A 7,500-nucleotide genomic window follows, 5' to 3' on the forward strand; every position below is an offset into this window, starting at 1 on the left:
GTCACCCACATGTCGCGCCAGCAGAGGCGCTTTGGCTCACATGTTCACACCTTTAATTATTTTGTAATGTCCTGTCCCAGGAGGTCTTTTAATTTTTTAAGCTTTGGTAATAAATTCAGTTTAAAGATAACAAAACACGCTCTTGAGTAAAATTCACTCGTTTCTTCTCAGATGAAGGAAAAAAATAACATAGTTTTTATATATAGCTCTGAATCGAATTCTCATCGAAAGATTAATGACAATCGATCGTAAAAAGAGGGAGATTTCTGCAGTCTCTGACTTTTATGATGTTTTGTCAAAAGGAAGAAATTGATCACGTGCTAGGCAACCATCAAGGTGCACGTGATCACCTTGTGCCAACTGTATGAACTACGGGAAAGCATGTTAATCGTTCGTCGTTTCCACAGTAAAACAACGTCTGGTTTTTTAATGTTGTTGTAATATTTAACTGAATATTTACATTTTATCTGTTGGGTCAGGAAGCCCTCTTTGTTGGGTTCCTGAGGACGTATCTATTTTGATTTCAGGGTGAACTATTTACACAATCGCGAGGTTGAGGGGCCATGTAATTAAAAATCTGAACATCCATGAGATACAAAAAACAGACTTGCGAATTATCGCAAATCACAATGCTGACAAGCACAAAAGCAGGAGAAATGGTTCATAAACATGAAGTTTGTTACCATCTGAATGTTTTTGGGTTAGAGTAAAGGGATATATTGTCAAGGAAATGATGTAATTTCATGACACTCAAAATTCGCAAAAAAAGCGTGAGTTTCATGTAAACAATCTTCGCACTAGCAAGTCGTAGCAATACATTGGATTAACGAGGAAGTTAAAGAAATATTGTTGGCTTCCCAAATAAATTTCATCTTACACTACATCATTTGTCAGAGAAATAAAATTCCTGTCTCCTCGCATGCAACAAAGTTAGGCGCATTTACCTCTTCGTCGAATTCTAATGCTTAACACAGGAATTTTTCGTTATTGTTAAAATCTTTATCTATTCGTTAGCAGTCATCCTTTCAAATTTCAGAGAAATTGACCGGTTCGCGAACATTTCACGAGTTTTTTTCAATGGGATGTCAAAAGGCCAAGTGGATGTTATGCATAATAGCGGAAGTTCGGGCGATCAAGTTGCGTGTGTGACCCGTTATGAATATTTTTTTCACAAAATGTTCCCGAATCGTCAAGTATCACCTCAGAAGACAAGAACATCATTCTAAAAGGTTATTCTACGCAAAAAGTAGTTTCTGGAGGTAATTTTGAGAGTGGAAATCAAGTTTACTTCGCATGGTATATTTATATTTAACAAGACGCGCTATACAAGCGTACACTGGGTTGCCTGTGGTACATGTTACACAAAAGCAGAAGGCACTGAATTGGGTGGTATTGAACTGCAGGGTTCCAGTTAATATTGTTTTGAAGTGAGGGGTCATTAAGACCATTTGAGGGTCACCCACATGTCGCGCCAGCAGAGGCCCTTTGGCTCACACGTTCACACCTTTAATTATTTTGTAATATCCTGTCCAATTATGAGGTCTTTTAGTTTTTAAGCTTTGGTAATAAAATCAGTTTAAAGATAACAAACACGCTCTTGAGTAAAGGTGCACGTGATCACATTGTGTCAATTGAATGAACTACGGGAAAGAATGTTAATCGTTCGTCGTTTTCAAAGTAAAACAACGTACTTTTTAGCCAAGAAATTGCCGTCTTTAGTTTTTTAATTTTGTTGTAATATTTAACTGAATATTTACATTTTATCTGTCGGGTCAGGAAGCCTTCTTGGTCGGGTTCCTGAGAAACGTATCTATTGTGACTTCAGGATGAACTATTTACACAATCACGAGGTTGAGCGGCCATGTAATTGAAAATCTGAACATCTATGAGATACAAAAACAGGCTTGCGAATTATCTCAAATCACAATGCTGACAAGCACAAAAGGAGAAGAAATGGTTAATAAATATGAAGTTTGTTACTATCGGAATGTTTTTGTATTTGAGTAAAGCGATATATTGTCACGCAAATGAAGTAAGTTCATGACACTCAAAATTCGCAAAAAGCGTGAGTTTCATGCAAACAATCTTCGCACTAGTGAGTCGTAGCAATAAATTGGATTAAATTTGGCTTCCCAAATAAACTTCACTTACACAACAATGACAAAATCATTTTTGTCAGAGAAATAAATTTCCTGTCTTCTCGCGTATCACATTTCAACGGACGAATGCAAATTTGTTGACTCATTTTCACCACGTCCTGATTCCCGCGAAATTTTTCTTCTTTCAAATATAAACAAAAATATTATTTCTCGTCAAGCGTTCCATCTTTTATGTTCAAATAACCGCTAAAAATAAAGATTTTCTAACGATCTATCCGTATTCAGTAGATATCTTTTCATAATTTAATATTCTCTGTCAAAATTTGCTCAACAATCAAAGACAAAAATAGCAACGCACGCAACAAATTTAGTCGCATTAACCTCTTCGTCGAATTCTCATGCTTAACACAGGAATTTTTAGTTGTTGTGAAAATCTTTCTCTATTTGTTAGCAATCATTCGCGTTACAGTGACTTTCGACGCATTGCCGGTTAAGTTAATCATTCTACTGTGTCCACCAGAGAAATCTCGATCCTGAGAAAATACGCTCAGAAGGCTCTATGCACAAAGACACCACTTAGCAGTGGAGTGACAGGCAAGACTTTTACCGTCACGAAAAAAAAAAACAACGAAAAAAAAAAAAACAAACAAACAACAAATGAAACGCAGATTCCGACTGGGTTTGGCAACCCAGTAAATATAGAGAACACATGGGGCAAAGACGCGAAGGTTAGGTCTGGAAATTTACTAGAATATGAAAATAAAAATCGATGAAACGTACCATGTGGCGAGTTGTTGCTGTCCTCAATATAGGCTAAACTTCAGAATACCCCCGACTTATTTGCATTTCATTGAATAAGAATAAGCTCTATTGTATTAAGTCTTGTTCTTCAAAAGATGCCGCATAGGGGAAACAATAGTGGTTAGGTGTTGCGGGGTATTGTGCAATTGCTCCTCAATATGTACACGAAGTTTCGTGGAAAATAGGCTCCTTCTCCTTTCCTTATGATAGTGTAGTAACAAGGTAGGAGGCTGACGGCAGCGTCGGGGCTCCGATCCACCCTCAACCAGCACGATTTTTTAGGCAAAAGTCGAATCCAGTCGCTAAATAAACACACCATTCTCGTGGAACATGAATTTCTCTAAACCCTGAATCCACTGAAGCATCTCCAGCTAGCAACGCGAAGCCACCAGGCTTCGTAAAACTTGTATGTTAAGCAACTAAAATGGCGGCCCGAAGCCGTTACTGAGCTCGGGGCGCCTATTGACTAGTATAAAAAGTACCCATGGAGGGCAGGGAGTCCCAGAAACTCACCGTCTGACTACACATTTACTCCAGGGGGACTTATTATACTCGTGACCAGGCGTCCCGAGCTCAGTGCCATTTGGACCAGTTGTGATCCTAACGGCTTCGGGCCGCCATTTTAGTCGGTTAAACGTACAAGTTCTACGGAGTCTGATGGCTTCGCGTTGCTAGCTGGAGATGTTTCAGTGGATTCCGGGTTTAGAGAAATGCATGTTCCACGAGCCTGGTGTGTTTATTTAGCGACCGGATTCGATTTTCAAAATTCCCATGCGTTCACTGTAATTTAAGCCGCGTTTGCCCCCCAACCAATATGAGAAATAAACCGTAAAAAGGCCTATCACGGATAAACAGAGACTGTTTAATTTTACAGTGCATGTCTGATCGACCAGTTGCTAAAATTTCAAAATGGTCCCACTTTATTCTAGTATGGTTGGTTGGAAAAACATGATTAGTGACAATTTGTTGTTAGAGCTTTAAAATGTTCTGCCTTTTTCTCACGTAATCGGCGTTCTCGTTTTCAATCCTTGCAATCCCAGCAGTTTTCTCTGTACACTACTTTTGACCTGAACGATGGAGCTAGTTTATCGTTTAAAGGAAAAAAGACTTGTATAAGAAGTTGCTTATACAAAACTTCAGCTGTTTTGTAAGGTGTTTGCTGAGATGACTTAAGAAAGGTAGATCGATTAGAACTTCTTTTTTCTTAAATGTTTGTAGACGATCTTTTGGCTTATTTTGATGCCTTGCAATTCATACGATATTTAACCATTCGCCTACGGAAGCCAAATAGAGAGCTTAAGCACGCACGTTTTTGAGACGCGGACGGCAACCGGAAGTGGTCTGTTTTCCCTTTTAACTTGTTTACACACAATCACATTTACATTGCTAAGATCTTATTCCCATTAGAGATGATTAGTATGGAAATCTGGGAAACACCACTGTCCTGGCACGCAAACCTTTCTCTTCCGGTTGCCGTCCGCGTCCCAAAAACGTGTCTGCTTAAGCTCCCTAATTAAGTAACAAAATCCTCGCGATGACGAACAAATTCTAATGCAGCGATGAGCCAAAGTGCGGATTAGGTTTATTTTGTATTTACGCCGGAATAAAAGAGTCCAATTTGGTATAAGTCTTCGTTCGATAGATTGAAGTTGAGAAGGAGTTGTCACGATTGCATTTCATAAGGATATCAAGGAATAGAATTTAACCGTTTTCTTCAAAATCAATTGTGAACTTGTTGTTGTTGTGTTTCCGTTTCAGGTAATCTCAAAACTCGAGGCATTATTTTTGTTCTTGAAAAGAGCAAAGGTATCGTCCACATACCGGAGCCAAATAGTAGGCTGATAGATGTTCTTCATCACCTATTTTCCCTCAAAATCACACGTGATGCTCAGCACCGCTAGGGGTGTTCACATCGTTTTCGATAACGACGTCGCCAATGCTCAGGTTTCTGGAGGTCGTGTCCACTTATGGCGTTCTTGGAGACTGAGAAGAAACTCTTTACGCCAGCGAGACCAGAATTCCCTGCCCAAAGGCTGCACTTTTCTCCACCGCTTGCGTGCATATGCATCCGCTGGCTGGAAGTTTCCCGGAGGTGGTAGCAAGATCTTCATGGTCAGCAGGTGGTTTCGTGTGAGCGGTTCTGGTGAGTCTGAGTCATTGAGCTATTAACTAGCGAGAAGAGACGACAGAACGGCGCGCACTTATCTAAGTAGGGAGCTTTAGCAACGACAACGGCGACGGCGACGGCAACGACAGCGTCACAAATTTGCATATCTAGTGAGAAAAAGGAATAGCTTTGAACGCTCTAAACGTGCATCTTTTCATTTTTGTCTATTTCTCTGTCGTCGTCAGCAAAACAACAAACGTAAAATGACCAAATTTGAGGTTTTAGGGAGAACGTCAGCGCTCGAGTATAATTGAGCGCCGTTCATACTAGTTTCGTTCTTGAGGGTTTGCCACACCTTTGTTAAGTTAAAATGCTTGGAATAGTCGCGAAGTGATTGCAATAACGGGAATTCACATTTAACGGCGACGGTTTCGTTGCCGTTGCCGTCGTCGTCACGGCTAAAGCTCCCTATTTGTCGCTCACAGACGCCGCCCGCGTGACTTGATCCTGGCGCGTCCATCTTGAAGTTAATCCAATCGCATCCATCTTTTAGTAGCTGCTTCCTAATGCAGTCATGGTCCATTTCATGGTTTTTTGAGCTCTCTGCGTGTTCGAACGAAATTTGTGCCTTGGTCACTTCTGAGTTGTTGTACGGGTCCTTGGCAACACAGCGTCATGCGTTAAGGAGCGAGTCGGTTAAGAATTAGAGTGACATCCTTCATTAAAAAAAAAAACACTCTGTGAAATCTTTAGTAACAATAAAATAAAAATCTAATAACAAATTAGACTAAAAACTAACTACATACTGTTTTACAAGACTGCCGAGTGAGGGTTCGATGACTCAGATGTTTGATTTGCTCTTGAAATTTCCTGATTGATTTAATTTCTCTCACCTTTTCGGGTAGATAGTTCCACAACAAAGCACTGCTGTAACTGAAACTTCGTTTGAAATAGTTCGTACGCAGCCTAGGCAATGCTAATTTGCGAGAAGAATTGCGCAAATCATACTCTGTATTTCGTTCGTGAAATAGGTTCTGCACGTACACTGGAGCTTGCTCATTTAGGGATTTAAACATCATTATCGCTGTATGTTTCTGTCTCCTTATAACTATTCGCATTTAAGTGTATCAAGAAGCAGCTCAAGCTAGTCCCATAATTGGCTTTTAAAATTACTCTAGCTGCACGTTTCTGTAACGTTTGTAATTTGTCACTCAGTCGATCACTTAAGGACGTTCGCGCCCAAAACGTTCCCACGTAAAGATTTTTTTAAAACTTGCCACGCACAAAGGTAATGATCTACTTTTGCGAGAAAAGGCAAAAAAAAAAAAAAAAAAGAAATGGGGGGGAGGGGGGGTGGGGTCACCGTGCTCGTTTTTGAGATCATGAGGTGCACTTTTAGAAGCTTGCGTTAGTTTAAGACGATCTTAGCGTAAAACTGTCAGCAATAAAAAAGCAATATTAGTGAAATTTCGATCAGGTAAACGTACTCAATTCAACATAACTAATATAACTAAACAAACTTTTGCAGCTGATGTCTTTTTCTGAGGTGAAATAGACCTTGAAAAACGACACATATTAGTCTACGAAAGAAATCTTCGGTCGTACGAGAGCATAAAAGGCGAAATATTTGTAACTACTCACATACAGATTTTCTTTGCTTTTTGCTAAAATGGACAAAATTAGGAGAGGAAGTGATCTACGGAAAGAAAAATGGGGGTCACTGAGCATTCAAGAGAATATAATCGCTGCGAAGTTCTCAAAGCGATTGGATTGTCTATTCGCACTATCACGTCATTGCGTGACATTTCCGAGAAGACTTGGGTCCACAGCTATCCCATAATGCCACATGCTTTCACGTTCCATTCTTGTGGAAAATGTTTGCACCTTTAGCATCCTGTTTACCTTCATGGTCTGCGATGCATGACGTGTGCGTGACATGCGCAAAAAATTTCGCAGTAGCAATGGGCGCAAACGTCCTTAAGCCGTCTCAAATGAGGCTACAGTAATCAAAGTTGGGTTAATTAAAGAGTTATGGACTAGTACCACGGTAGATTGGGAGATAAGGGGGCTGATTCATCTAAGGGTACCTATAGCCGAAGTTATCTTTTTACACAATTCGTTAACATAATTAGACCAGCAAAGCCAACAGTCGATAATGAGACCTAATGATTTGCGTGACCAACTTTGCTGATAACTTGGTGTTCTGGTTCACTGTTTATTTTGTAATGGCTTTCCGCAAGAAGTTTCTGGCAAGAGCCAAAACTCGGCTTTTGCAACATTAAGGCTAAGCTTAAGGGCTTTTAGCCAACAATGGAGGTTTAGTAGTCCTGAGTTTTTCTCTTGTTCAAGGTTAGCTAGAGAGGAACCAGAAATTGTAATATTTGTACCGTCTGCGATCGGTTTTGCGCATCCTGTATTAAGCCACTTTGGAAGATCGTTTATATAGATTAAGAAAAACAAAGGAACGTGAATACTACCTTGTGGGACTCCGCA

The sequence above is a fragment of the Montipora foliosa genome, chromosome 6, assembly GCF_036669935.1.
Source record: "Montipora foliosa isolate CH-2021 chromosome 6, ASM3666993v2, whole genome shotgun sequence".
Lineage (NCBI taxonomy): Eukaryota > Metazoa > Cnidaria > Anthozoa > Scleractinia > Acroporidae > Montipora > Montipora foliosa.